This window comes from Marmota flaviventris, chromosome 8, assembly GCF_047511675.1.
Source record: "Marmota flaviventris isolate mMarFla1 chromosome 8, mMarFla1.hap1, whole genome shotgun sequence".
Taxonomy (NCBI): Eukaryota; Metazoa; Chordata; class Mammalia; order Rodentia; family Sciuridae; genus Marmota; species Marmota flaviventris.
In genome coordinates, this window is record NC_092505.1 from 10,191,435 (window position 1) to 10,206,660 (window position 15,226).

The 15,226-nt window shown below is 41.1% G+C and overlaps 1 pseudogene; it reads right to left on the bottom strand.

The window, feature by feature from the left end:
- Positions 1 to 4,783: 4,783 nt before the first annotated feature.
- On the bottom strand, positions 4,784 to 6,344 carry LOC114087748 (high affinity cAMP-specific and IBMX-insensitive 3',5'-cyclic phosphodiesterase 8B pseudogene; annotated as a pseudogene).
- Positions 6,345 to 15,226: the final 8,882 nt, after the last annotated feature.

Sequence of the window (15,226 nt, forward strand, 5' to 3'; positions counted from 1 at the left end):
AACCCTCTTGCCACAACTAACCAGGGTCACATGAGAAATTGAGAAATGCATTAGGCCCTTCCTAGAGCACACCCCCAATTAACCTAAGGACCTCCCACTAGTCCCTACCTTTTAAAGGTTCCACACCACCTCCCAATAAGGTCACCCTGGGGACTAAACTGCCAACACATGAAATTTTGGGGAATACACTAAAACCGTATCCAAACCACAGCACACAGCTATATCATGATTTGCCATTTGGCTAAGATTTAGCCTTAAGATGCTCAGAGCTTTGCTTAAATGATGTAGTGAACAGCTGTTCGACTTTTGGGTAACGTCATAAAGACCCATATTTACGGTGGCATGCATCATTCAGCTGGCTGGTTCCTTCCAGCAGGAAGCCAGACCTGTGAAGTTGAACTTAGCAGGAGACAAAATCCTTAATTTTCTTAAATATGCTCAGAAATAGGATATTGACCTAGGCTCTGCCAATAGACCTTGACATCGGGAGGCAGTTCAGAATGAGATGTGGCAGGTAACACACTGGTTCTTCATGGTTTCGCTTCACAGGTGCAGGAAGACAGTGACTGCCAGGTGGAATTCCTGGCACAGAAAGGGCGTCCGTTCCAGTAGCAGTGGCAGGCAGCTAAGTTCATGGCTTCAGGAGTGTGGTGGCTATAGCAGGTGGTTTTCTCACCTGGCCAGTTCCTCAGTGTGGTTGTGAGCACTCTTTCTGTTACAGTGGGAATTGCCTTTTGTGATTCAGAACTTCCACAGATGCAGATAAGAGCAGGAGACTCTCGCAGCATTGAGATAAACAGGAGTTGTAACTGGATTGTGGCCCGTGAAGCACAGGTGCTCTGGCCAAAATCTCAGCTCTGCCCCTCTATAGGCATGTGTGTTTGGACAAGTTACTGAGCTTCACTGACAGAGATTTCTCAACATAGGAATAATGGTCAGTATGGTGAGAATTAAAGAGACAAATATGTAATCCAGCACAATTTCTGATGCATGAACACTTCAGTCTAAATATTAAATTATATGTGCTCTTGTGCTCATATAATAATAAATGGAAGTTCTTATTTTTATTGAAGATTTATTGATAAAAGTGTTCCATAGTTCTTTTCTTGGAGAAGCCTGATTTCAAAGCTAATCTTAGCAGTTTCAGTGAATTTTTTTAAATAGCTGACATTGCTCTGTCATGCCTTCATGACAAAACTACTAGAAGGCTTTAGAAGGAAACGGAATTGGTTGGACACAATAGCACACACCTATAATTCTACTGACTCTGCATCCAAGGCAGGAGGATCACAAGTTCCAGGGCAACCTAGGGCAACTTAGCAAGGCCCTGTCTCAAATAAATAAATAAATAAATAAATAAATAAATAAAATAAGTACTGGGGATGTAACTCAGAGGTAAGGCACTCCTCTGAGATCAATCTCCATTACCCAAAAAAAAAAAAAAATTAGGAATAATTCCATTTATATGAAAAGTCTAGAATAGGTCATTTATAGAGCTAGAAAGTAGATTAGTGGTTGCTTAGGGCTTATAGGGTTTGGGAGGAAATGGAGAGTGATTGTTAATGGATATGAGGGTTTTTTGGCAGGGGTGAAAATAGGTTCTAAAATTGATTGTGGTGATGCTGCACAGCTCCGCAAACATACTAAAAACCACAGAAATGTGCATTTTAAATGAGTGAATATTTAGTGTGTACAAAACTGTTTTAAAAAGAGAAAAAAACTAAAAGTACCCAAATTTGGTAGTTTGAGCACTCCTTTTTCTATAGACAATTGTCTTTGGAAGCATACAAATATTAGAAAACTGTTTTAAGTCACATGAAACCTAAAACAACCGTCAGTGTTTTTAAGAATTTAAATTAATAGAATTTATATCCATAGCAAAAGTTGATTTTTATGTACAAATTTCTGGAAAAACAAACTGTCAGTATTCCCAGGCATCTGATACTGAATCTTTTTTTTTTTTTTTTTTTTTTTGGTACCAGAGATTGAACCCAGGGGTGCTTAACCACCGAGCCACATCTACTGCCCTTTTTAAATATTTCATTTAGAGACAAGGTCTTGCTCAGTTGCTTAGGGCCTCACAAAGTTGCTGAAGCTGGCTTTGAACTTGCAATCCTCCTGATTTAGCCTCCTAATCCTCCTACAGGGATGCATTATGTCTATCCCAAATCATTCTTAGAGCAATTGTTACTCTCAAGAAACTGAGGAATGGCCTTACATAAATGAGAATACACAAAGTGGAGAAAATCCCAATAAAAGCAGCAAATTCGGAGGCTGGGATCATAGACTATAGCTCAGTGGTTCACTCCCCAGCACTGAAAAAGAAAGGAAGGAAGGAAGGAAGGGAGGGAGGGAGGGAGGGAGGAAGGAAGGAGAAAGAAAATGTACATCTTGTCAAAGAATTTTTTTAATTACATACACAATTTAATCATATACACAAAAATTTTCACTCTAAAACTCAGCAGGTATTCGGGTGCATGCCTGTAATCTCAGTAGCTCAGGAGACTGATGCAGGAGGATCATGACTTCAAAACCAGCCTCAGCAAGAGAGGTGCTAAGCGACTCAGTGAGACCCTGTCTCTAAATAAAATACAGAATAGGACTGGGGATGTGGATCAGTGGTCGAGTACCCCTGAGTTCAATCCCTGTACCCACCCCTAAATAAAAACACAGCAGGTGACAAAATTAAGATTTCAATTTCCACTGTTTCCTGTTATCTATCATGTAGCCCCACGTCTCTGCTCTCCTTTCCCTCTCCTCTCCAACTTTGCCCAAGAAGAAGTGGCCTTGAAAAGTCACAGCTCCATGGCTTTCTGGCATTAGCTGCTCCTGAGTGTCAGGGAGCTGGCAAAGGAGGAAGAGTGTCTGCTTATGCGTTTGGGTCTCAAGAAATCTATTCTAAATGTGTCACTTAAGGTCCCTCCTGCCCACAGCCCCATGGATGTATCCAACTGGCTAGTGAAGTTGTTACATGGCACAAGATAAGCTGATAAATCAGATTCTTTATTTTGGAAAGAAATTATTACAAAAACGTAAATACATACATATGCGTGTATGTATATATATGTATACATGTAAAGGATAGACATGACTAAATCACTTCCCTTGTACTCTAGACTCCCCGCATCCCGACCTATGGAGTCCACTTCCTAGGTCCAATTGCCATCAACAATTTCATGTATAGCTGTATTAGTTTTATTTTGGGAGGAGGGCCCAGGGATTGAACTCAACCACTGAGCCACACCCGCAGCCCTGTTTTGTGTTTTATTTAGAGACAGGGTCTCACTGAGTTGCTTAGCACCTCACTTTTGCTGAGACTGGCTTTGAACTCTGGATCCTCCTGCCGCTGCCTCCCATGCTGCTGGGATTATAGGCTTAAATTTTTTTCTTTAAAAAGAAAAGCTTGTCCAAAGCCATTCAGATGTAATTGCTTTTTTAAAAAAATATGTCTTTAGTTGTTGATGGACCTTTATTTTATTTATTTATTTATTTATATGCAGTGCTGAGAATTGAACTGAACCCAGTGCCTTACACATGCTAGGAAAGTGCTCTACTACTGAGCCACCACCCCAGCCCCACTAAGGGCTTTTAAGTAATACTCTGTATAGTTCCATATGGCTGTCCCTGTGAGCCAGAAGTAGGGGAAGTTACTTCATGAATTCCCCCCAAGCACAATGCCATTCCCTCCCCCATCATCATGGCTGTCTCTTAAGATGAAGCCCTTTCATAGGAAAGAGAGCTGGAGGCTGCTGACCCCTGTCAAGGAGAGGCACTCATCTGGCCAAGGCTGCATTCTAACTTGAGTGTCACACTGTCAACCAACAGAACCACCTAGCCATGGAAGCTGTAAAGCTTATCAATAATTTGGTCCTTGTTGTTTTGCTGGTTTATTTAGCTTTTTCCTTAGGCAGGTCTGTTTAGGTAAGCTTCTTATAATTCCTTTTCTTGAGGACAACAGTCAAGCTTTTGTTGGTGGTGAATTTTATGGTAAGACATGGGCTGAACACTAGGTTAAGCTACTTGGTCACCATCCAGGGGATGGGCTCACAGATGCCACAGTCTTTGCTTCTTGTGTTCAGCTAGTTACGGTAAATCAGCTCCACGGTGAGACAAGGCTTCACAGGATGATGGCATAGCACAGGAGTTTGCCAAGTATTTGTTCTATTATTAAGTGATCATTTGAAAGATCATGTAGATATTTTTTTCATGGATCATAACGGTCTAAAAAAGAAATTTGGGACTTGCATGATTTAAGGTCATATATTAAACATTTGCTCTCTTACCCTGTACCTGTTATTGTCACTACCAAGGAGAGCCTCCTGTTTATATTACTGTGCTTCACAGTGCCCTTGGAGATCAAGAGGTCCCCTTCCCCGGCTCAGACAAAACCTTAGACTTTAGCACTTTAGGTCATTGTTTTAGTCAGCTTTTTTTGCTGCTGTGACTAAAGGAGAAAAGTTTATTTAGGGGCTGTCAGTTTCAGAGTCTCAATCCATAGACAGTAAGCTTCATTTCTCAGGGCTTGGGGTGAGGCAGGACATCATGGTGGGAGAGTATGGAAGAGGGACCCAGCTTGCATGAAGATCAGAAAGCAAAGAGAGAGGCTCCACTCACCAGCTACAAAATATATACCCCAAAGCCACGCCTCAATTCCCACCTCCTCCAGCCACACCCTACTGCTTCATTTACCACTCAGTTAATCCCTATCAGGTGATTAATTCACTGACTGGGTTCAGACTCCTCATAACACAATCATTTCTCCTCTGAATCTTCTTGCATTGTCTCACACATGAGCTTTGTGGGGACACCTCACATCCAAGCCAGAACAGTCATCTACTGTCTTCCAGTGTCTGCAGTTATCCACCAGGTGCTGCATGAGGACCAGCAGATGTGCAAAGGCATACCATGCACTGAACATGTCTATTATGAAGTAGTCGATGAAGCAGATCTGGGACCTGGGTTGCTACAAGTGCTCTGGTCAAACACTGGCATCACCATTGACAGCCCCCCGTCTCTTCACTTCATCAGTCTGTGCAAAATACTCCTTGGAGATCCTCCTGACCCACACAGGTCCAAGGGGTGGCATGGGTTGGTCATGTTGGCACATATAATCATCATACACTTGATCAGGATTTGGTTTTCAGGAAAGATCTTCCCAGTGGGATTGCATTCACAGGAGCAACCCTCAAGCTCAGCTGCCATCAGTTTGTTAATGGTGTTCACAAATTTGTTCACATGTTCAAAGTGTTTTGTCATCTCTGTTGCCAAAACCATGTCAATAATGGCACAACTTTAAATGATGGTTCCTGTCAGTATTCTTGAAAATGTGGTGTTTGGTGTCCTTGACAATGAGCTGGAAGGTCGGGGCTGCATGGCGACTCCCCAGGATGGCAGTGCTGTCGTAGAGCACAGCAAGGTCTTTGCCTGTATTGTACGGGAACAAGCTGGTCTTTCTCAGGTGATCCAGTCTTAGACTGTGGCAGCCACCAGGGCTTCCACCTCATCCAGTTATCAAGGCTTCCCTGTCACGCTTTCCTTTCTAAGAAAGCAAGCTGTGGTATGCAAGATGTCTGCAGCATGGGTGGAGTTATGGTAGGCTTTGGAGGAGTGGTAGTTGGTTTCAGTCACTTGAAGACAGGCCTGAAGAGTGGTTTCAGAATAGTCTAAAAATTCACATAGTCCAAAATGAGTGAGTACCTTTAAGCCTAGGTAAACCAATGGCGTTTTGTGCATAACCATTTCTAATTCAAAGATGTTGAAGTTCCAACTTTTCTCATTATCAAGTAATCGGGCAATACAAGGGGGAACATTTGATGTCTTGGCACTGTGAGGTGACTGTGACTCTGGTGCACACTCTTTGTAAACTGGCCTTTTCCAGCTTCTGGAGGCTGCCTGCATTGTTGGTTTGTGGCCTTCCTTCTCATCTTCAAAGCCAATCAGTCTTTCCCATATCACATCACTCATTTCTTGATAATCTTCTCAAACCATCCAATGAGATCACTGGATGAGGATCTTCATGGTATGAGGATCTTCATCTCTGGTACCCAGCCGAGGGACTAAAACTCTATGATTCATAACATGTTTAGAACTCTAAGGCTTCTGTTAATGTGATTGAGCTGTGTTTTTTTTTTCCTGCACTGATTTTATTTATAACCTTTGTGATGAGAGTTTCAATGGAGTGGATCCTCACTGTGGATGGATAGTGATGATTCTATAGGCTTCAGTGCATTACTGCCTCCAGATGATATGTATTTCACATCAGTGGACTCTTTTTTTCCTGTTCTTGTACCTGAATGAATAAGGCTCTAAGAATTGTCTCCTGAATCAGAATGGATCTTGTGAATAGATTATGGAGGCTGCAAAGTCCCATCTGCAAGCTGGACGCCCAGGGAGACCAGTGGTGTAAGTCCCAGAGTCCAAAACCCTGAGGATCTGGAGCACAATGTCCAAGGATGGCAAAGACTGACATCTCGCTTCCTGCCCTAAGTGGATCTTACTGGGCTAAAATGATGGTGTTTGGAGGGCCATGTTCCTCTTGATTCCCCCTATGGAAGAATCAGTTCCCTGGCCTTTTCCAGCTTCTGGAGGCTGCCTGCATTGTTGGTTTGTGGCTTTCCTTCTCATCTTCAAAGCCAATCAGTCTTTCCCATATCACATCACTGTGACTCTCTCCTGCCTCCTTCTTCCACTTTTAAGAACGCTTGTGATTATATTGGGTACACCCAGATAAACCAACATAATTGGTTTATTTTAAGGTCAACTGATTAGCAATCTTAATCCCTTTTGGAACCTTCATTTCCCTTTGCCTCCAACAATTTATAGATTCTGGGTTAAGACAAAGGCACATTTGAGGGGACCATTATCCTGCTACCACAATGTCCTTCCAAAAATTAGTATGTACATAGTATTTCTTTTTCTTGAAAATACTTGAAAAAATGTTAACACACCATAGATACTGTCTATACCTTTTTCTTCATCCGTTTATTTATATATCTTCAAGATATTTCCAAATCATCAAATTTAGCTCTGTGTCATTATTTGTTAATACTGTATGGTAGTGTTGTATATTGTCATGGAAATCAGAACTCACCAATATGGAGCAAAAGAAATAAGTAGCAATGCAAGTTTACACAGAGACTGTAGGCATAGAGAGGGGAATCACAATCTGAGGTTACCATGAGTCTAGAATGAGCTATGGCATAATGAGGAGGCTCAAGTCATGAAGTACAGAGAAGGTGGCAATGAATATGAGTTGGGAGTGAGTCATGACTACTAAGGAGACAAAAGCTCTGGGGTTCAGAGCGGGTAGAATTAACTCATACTTGGTGACTACTTTCCTCCATTCACTAATTTAATCCCCACATCCACCCTATGACACAGTGTTTTAGTCAGCCTTTTTTTTTTTTTTTACTGCTGTGAACAAATGACCTGGCAAATGATAGACCCAACCTGGTCTTTTCTTAAAATTGGGAGTCATCTCGCCCAAAGCCATAAGATAATTTCAGTTTTACTATAAATTACTGCAAATTCTGAACCTGCTTGGAAAGCCTGCCTGTGCCTTGAACTCATCCATGCCTGGCTCTCTGACCAGACAGCAGCCCTCTCTAAAACTAGTGACGCCTCACAAATCTTGGCCTTTCCTGGCCAGACAACGACCCTCTCTGAGGCTCTAATGACCTTCATAAATTCTGATGTCGGGCCAGCAAAAATGTAAACTACCATTAGTGTTATGCTCGTCGGAGTTCTGTTATCTGTAACCCCCTTGGTGTAACTTTCTGGGCTGTAAAGCTGGGCTGCAGGAAAGCTGCAGCTGCTGTCTTGTTCCCGTGGTTTTGGGTGGGAGAGGCAGCCCGGCCGGTCGAAATAATAAGCTTGCTTTAATTTGATTTTAATTGGAGTCAGTGGTCTTTTCTTGCGTACTGGTCTAACACAAGAAAAATGTAGAGCAGGAAATGTTTCATGGTTTCAGAGGTGCAGTCCTTGATCAGCTCGCAGCTCTGGGCTTAAGGTGAGGCAGAACATCATGGTGGAAGGGCGTGGTGGAGGAAAGCAGCTCCTGACCTGGCAACCAGGAAGCAAAGAGAGAACACTGCTCACCAGGGATAAAAGATAAACCCCAAGGCAACCCCTAGTGATCTACCTCTTCCAACCATACCCTACCTGCCTGCTGTTACCACCCAGTTGATCGATAACAGTGGATTAGTCCACTGATTAGGTTACAACTTTCATAATCTGATTATTTCACCTCTGAACATTTTTGCATTTTCTCACACAGGAGATTTTGGGGACACCTTATCTAAACCATAACATATAAGTACTCTCTTATTAATTTTTTTTAAAAGAGATGAGACTGAGGCACAGAGAGATTAAGTGACATGCTAGGTCACACAGCTAGAAACTGGTAGAGGTGGAATTAGAACTCAGGGCATCTGCAATTGGTCAGATTTCAGATCCCTATTCTTTTTGTGTGTGTGGGGGGGGCGGGGGATACCAGGGATTGAAATCAGGGGCACTCAACCACTGAGCCACATCCTGTAAGGATGGCCTTAGGCCTTAGCCTAAGCAACTCCATTTAAAAAACCTGCAGTCTCACCAGGCACAAGTCTACAGAGCCCTCCAATACACCATGAGGCATAGCCTGATAACAACCATGTCACTTACCACCACCCTGATAAGAGTCAGGGTGTAAAATCAGGGCGGAAGCCACTAAACCAAATGGCTTGGCTCTGAAATGTAAAACGTCACTAAGAAACCCAGGAGTAACTGATAGGGACTCAAAGGGTAAGTGGAAACTCCCAGAATTGGTATAAACAATAGAGCAAAAGGACAGACATTCAGATGCACATAAGCCTGAGAGCCTGATGAGGACCTGGACTGCCATTACAACTCTTTTCATCATCTACCTGATCCTCGGCATGGTCCTCACTGCTCTCAAACTCTACAGCAGCCTCTTGATGGAGGTGAGAATGGCAACTGTCACCTTACAACAGTCTCCTGGACCAGCCACCAACTCTCCTCCAGAAGAAGCCTCCACCTGATCGCTGTGGCCTGAGTGTGCATCTGCTGGATTTAGGACCTAAGACTTAAGACTTTAGATCTGGCACTTGAGCTTAGCATGCAGAGAGAATGTCTGTAATAGGTCTGTCATGATTAGGTGGGTTTGCAGTGCTTAGAGTTAACTTAGAATTGTTTGCTTTGGACTTGATTATATCTGTTGCTGAGGGTCTTGCTAAATTGCCGGGGTTAGCCTTGAACTTCTAATCTTCCTGTTTCACCCTTCTGAGTCACTGGGATTACAGGCCTGTGCCACCACAACAGGTTAATGGTTTCTATTTCTAAAAGAAATTGTATGGGGAAAGCAGCACATAAGTAGATGTGAATTATTGTTAACACGTGTTGGTTATTTCATACAAGTTTATTGCTAAAATACACACACAAAAGAAGGAGGGTTATGCATAGATGACAAAACATCTAATTTAATAAAAAATAATGACTCAATGGAATTCTGTACTCCTGATGTCCAAATCATTAAATAGAAACCAGGATAATATTGAAAATCATTCAGTATTGATAATTTTAGAAAACTGCATTGCTCAAAAATCATGACTCATTTCTTAAGAGTTTGACTCTAATCAATATTCCAGACACTATTTCAGAAAACAAGTAACTTTACAAGGCCCAAGTTTGAGACATACTAACACTTATCGAAGGGTTCCCTCCAGTTGGTCAACCAGTCCCATTTTCTTTGCTCTGCCTGTGTGAATGTTTCTACCTGTCAGCATCATGATAAAAACAGCAGGCGCACCCACCATTTTGGGCAGGCTTTAGGTGTCTCCCTCTCCTGGTAGAATCCCCATCAAGAATTCAGGGACGCCTAATACTGTTTTCCTATCTTTTGTTGCTATTCTGTATCAGCATACAATGACAAACTCAAGTCCTCTTCCCAAGCAAGATCCACTGATGACAGCCACAACAGGTTTTGGGAACTTTCTAAGTTTCTCAAACATTCTCTATCCTTCCTTTGGTATTTGTGTTACTTCTTGCAGGGTCTTACAAGAGGCTGACATGTTGATATCAGCACCTACAAGAAAGCAAAACTGGCTTTGATGAGATGAGGTCAGCACTTTAGATTTGATCACTGGCCCTGATTTGATCATTTCCATGAATTCTGATTGTACTTCTTTATTCAGTGTATTTACCTTTGAACTGGGTGAATTAATGCAAATAACTGTCACATTCTCTTTGAGCCCAAAATTAACATGGGTTCTAGTTAGCAAAGCAGAAGACCCTGAAAAGTTGCAGCAAATACAACCTTGGGAGCGGAATATCTTGAAGGCATTGAAGTGTCTAAGGCTGCCAATTGCCCAGGAGGTCACTATCTTGAGCAGGAGAGGACAAAGTAGAGCTGATCTCATTAATTCAATCAACACGTATTGCTTTAAACTATTTCATATGCACAGTTTAGTGTGGTAGCACATGTTTGTAATCCCAGCAACCTGGGAGGCTGAGGCAGGAGGATCATGAGTTCAAGGCCAGCATCAGCAAATTAGCAAGACCCTAAGCAATTTAGTGAGACCCTGTCTCAAAATAAAAAATAAAAAGGGCTGGGGACCACTGGTTAAGCAGTTAAGCACCCCTGGGTTTAATCCCCAGTAAAAAAAAATCATATGCACTACTTTCTAGTACAATGATAGTCAAACTATATTGTGAAAGTTATCTAATAAAATTATTTATTAATTTTAGAGTCATGTATTATGTTTGTTAGTACAAAATGACCAAGCCAGGTGCAAACTTCATGGATCAGCAGAGCTTTTATTCAGTGATGAAATCATGCATATGATGGACCCACTTTCCTGATGGAAAATGAGCCACTGGCCAAAGGGTGATAGCAGCACCTTATATAGGTGATATTAGGTGTTTATAGAGCTTACACTGAGAGATGACTTAATTATTGACAGAGCACATCAGTTTGGGCACTCAGGAAACAGGTTTGTAAGAATTTGAAATTTGTTTTACTGAGTAATATTTTTACTTAGGGAAGAATGGAAGTCTGAGGTCAATGTTTAGTGCTTATCTCTTTCTCTTCAGGGTCCCATTGTACTGTCACTGCGAAAAGCTTTATTTGGGGGAAGGATCAATGCTTTGGCTTCTTGCCAGAGACTGTCATTCTAGGACGGATGGATATCTCCTTCCCAGGGATTGTCCTGTCATTAGGAAAGGATGTATTGGGAAAGGATCAACGTTATCAATGTGTTGCCTTTTTCCTCACTCCTTCTTTCCATATCTTACAGTGTTTCCATTCAACCTTATACTGTCTCCAGAGACCTTTCCCATAAGTTCTTTATGTCTTCTTATATTTCTGTATCTTTTTATGACTCATCCTCTTAAAATGAAGCACTGGGCGTGGTGGAGCTGGCCTGTAAATCCTAGCTACTTGGGAAGCTAAGGCAGGACGATTGTAAATTCACGGCCAGCCTGGGCAATTCAGTGAGACCCTGTCTCAAATTTAAATGAATGAGTAGCTGGGCACAGTGGCACATGCATTTAATCCCAGTGACTTAGGAATCTGAGGCAGGAGGATCGACAGTTCAAATCCAACCTCAACAATTTATTGAGAACCTAAGCAATCCAGCGAGACACAGTCTCTAGTTAAATATAAAAAAGGGCTGGGGATGTGGATCAGTGGTTAAGCACTCCTGGATTCAGTCCCTGGAACAACAACAAAAATTTAAAATGAATGAATACATAGATTAATAAAAGGTTGGAAGCATAGTTCAGTGGTAGAGCTCCCTTGGGTTCAATCCCCAGTACTGGAAAAAAACAAATCTCACAAATAAACAACAACCCTATGCGCCCCCTCCCCCCCCAAAAAAAAAAAAAAAACAAAACTCAAAACCCCAAGCAAACAAAACACAACAAGCTTTTGCTCCACAACTTTCTATCAGGCATTTACTAAAAAGGGCTACAACTGTTAATATGTATCTCCTAGAGCTCAGAGAATCTCTCAAGGACAGAGCATTTCCCAAAATGTAACCATCTAAAGAGTGAGACAATCCCCAAGACCTCTGCAAGGGTACAGAAACCAGTTTTAATCATTGCCAGTTTACAAATGCAGGTGCTGTAATCTCATTCATCTAACCTACTCTTTGTTCTTTTTGCTTCTCTTTCTCTAGTGAGCTTCTGTGCTTCCCCTTCCTCTAAAAACAACCAAATCAGAATGGAGCTTAGCTCTTTCCCCTACTGCTAGGCATTTTCAGGATTTCCTCATTTTTTAAAAACATTTTTTTAGTTGTAGATGGACACGGTATCTTTGTTTTATTTATGTGGTGCTGAGGATCAAACCCAGTGCCTCACACATATGAGGCAAGCGCTCAATCACTGAGCTACAACCCCAGCCCAAATTTCCTCGTTTTTAACTGATATGTAAGATGTTTTCCAGAACATGGGGTCATATGGAATACCTTAAAATCTGATTTAAAGATGACCACAAGGGGAACATTTATAAGTATCAGACCAATGGACCAGGAGCTACACAGACTAAAATGAAGAATAAAGAATGAATAAAAACAAGAGGGTACTGAGAGAGCAAATCTGACTATGCCCGTCTAACCTAACATGATTGCACTGGAATTCTTTTTTTTTCTTTCAATGATACTGGGGATTGAATCCAGGGTCTCCTGCATGCTAGGTAAGTGCTCTACCATTAAACTGCACCCCAGCTCTGAATTTACATTCTTTTCAAAAGAGAATTATTCCACAGGCAATGTGACTTCACTCTCAAGCCATCCTTATCAGAGTATCATAAGCTAACAGATGCATAAGACTTTGAGGTCTTTCTTTACACAATCCTGTAAATTATACGGGAAGAGACACAATATTCTGGGAAGTAGTACATGTTTACAAAACTTCCTTTAGTGTTCTCCGTTAGTTTCAGTGGTACAATTGCACTTGTACTCTCAAAAGATGGGAAGTGAATTCCACTATCAGAGTAAGTTCATGAAGTAAATTCTGAGAAAGTAAGAAAAAACTAGAACCCATGGGGCCTAGTGTGAAGGATTGCCTGCATTGCTTCTTTTTTTTTTTTTTTTTTAAATATTTATTTATTTATTTATTTTAGTTCTCGGCGGACACAACATCTTTGTTTGTATGTGGTGCTGAGGATCGAACCCGGGCCGCACGCATGCCAGGCGAGCACGCTACCACTTGAGCCACATCCCCAGCCCCAACATTGCTTCTTTTTTGATAGACAGTTTCTACCTGGACTGCATTGTATTTGTCCAATTTTAGGTGAAGTAGGTCTTTTAGAACAGGTCCTACCAGGCACAGTGGCACTTGCCTGTAATTCCAGTGACTTGGGAGACTGAGGCAGGAGGATTGCAAGTTCCAGGTCAGAAACTTAAAAAGACCCTGTCTCAAAAAAGAAAGAAAGAAAGAAAAAAACAAAAGGGATGGGGGAGTGTAGCTCAATGGTAAAGTGTCCTTGCCTTGGGTTTAATCCTCAGTTGAAAACAAAAACAAGACAAAAAAAATGATCCTAGTTCATTGCTGAAAAAGGTCCTGAAGTCACAGTCTTAAGAATGTAGGGGAGCTTCTCAAGGTCCTTAAGTAATAGGTTCTTAACAAAACATACAGGTAGCTTGATGGCAGCATTCCAGTTGTATCATGGCATGTGTGGAGTTTTATTTTCTTCTGGATCTTCCTTTAAGGCTGATTTGCAATTTTATTAAAGACTTAGTACATTTAAAACTGATATTAAAGTGGGGTCTGTTGGCACATGCCTGTAATTCTGGCAGCTCGGGAGGTTAAGGCAGGAGGATCATAAATTCTGAGCCTAGCAGTTTAGTGAAGATCTAAGCAATTTAGTGAGACCCCATGTCAAAATGTAAATTAAAAAGGGATGGGGATATGACTCAGTGGTTAAGGGCTCCTGGGTTTAATCCCTAGTCCAAAACAAAAAAACAAACATGATATTAAAATGCTCACATCAACAACTTAATTCCAACTTTTCAAATGCCCACTCTTTTTTTTTTTTAAAAAAAGATATTTATTTATTTGTTTTTAGTTATAGGTGGACTTGATACCTTTATCTTATTATTATTATTTTTTAATGTGGTGCTGAGGATCAAACCCAGGGCCTCACACATGCCAGGCAAGTACTCTACCACTGAACCACAACTCCAGCCACAAATGCCCACCTTTTTAAAAGCAGAACTAAATCCATGTTTTATTCTTTTTGTGGAATAGAGGTTTATAGAATGAGGGGAGAAAAATCCCCATTAATTTCTAGAAAAACAACTCAAAGTATATGCATCCTTACAGAAGGTAGGGAATGGCATCTTCGTATATGGAGGTAAACATTTTCTTATAGGTATTTTTCTGCAACAAAGCTTTTAAAAATCATGGAGGATATTGAAATACTTAATACTGTAAAAAGCAATGAGACTTAAGACTATGGTAGAAACTTCCAGTTGTACCTCCCCACTATCCAGTATAGAAACCACATCTTCTATCCTTCTTAGCAGTGTAGTTAGTTAAGTGACTAATTTTTTTAAATATTTATTTTTTAGTTGTAGTTGGACACACTATCTTTATTTTATTTATCTATTTTTATGTGGTGCTGAGAATGGAACCTAGGGCCTCACACATACTAGGTGAGTGCTCTACTGCTGAGCCACAATCCCAGCCCTTAAGTGACTAATTTTGACCAGCAAAATGAAAGCAGAAATGTCACATGCAGCATTTGGGCAGAATTTTAAAGAGTGGGGGTCATCGTTTTTATATCCTCTCTTCTGATCTTGCAGGAATAATGGCATATCTCAAAAGGAAGTTATTCAATAAATATTTATTGAGCATCCAGATTCCAGCACATATGTAAGATCTGTAGTAGTCATAGATGAGTTAAACCAGGATGATATTTTGTGATAATCATATGATACAAAATATTTTACTTCACTCTGTCTAAGCAAAATTCCCATCTAAATTTTAGATTCCCAACGGTAAAACCTGGATAATGTCTTGTCCCAAAACAAGTAGATCACATTTTATATTCTGTAGAAAATTTAGACATGGCTTCCAAAGATTATGCAAGTCATGTTGAATATTCAAGAGGTAGTGACTACAGAGAAGACAAATAGGAAGAGATTTGACTTATAAGAAAGCTAAAAGGGTAGCGCGCTCCCCTGGCATGCGTGCGGCCCGGGTTCCATCCTCAGCACCACATACAAAA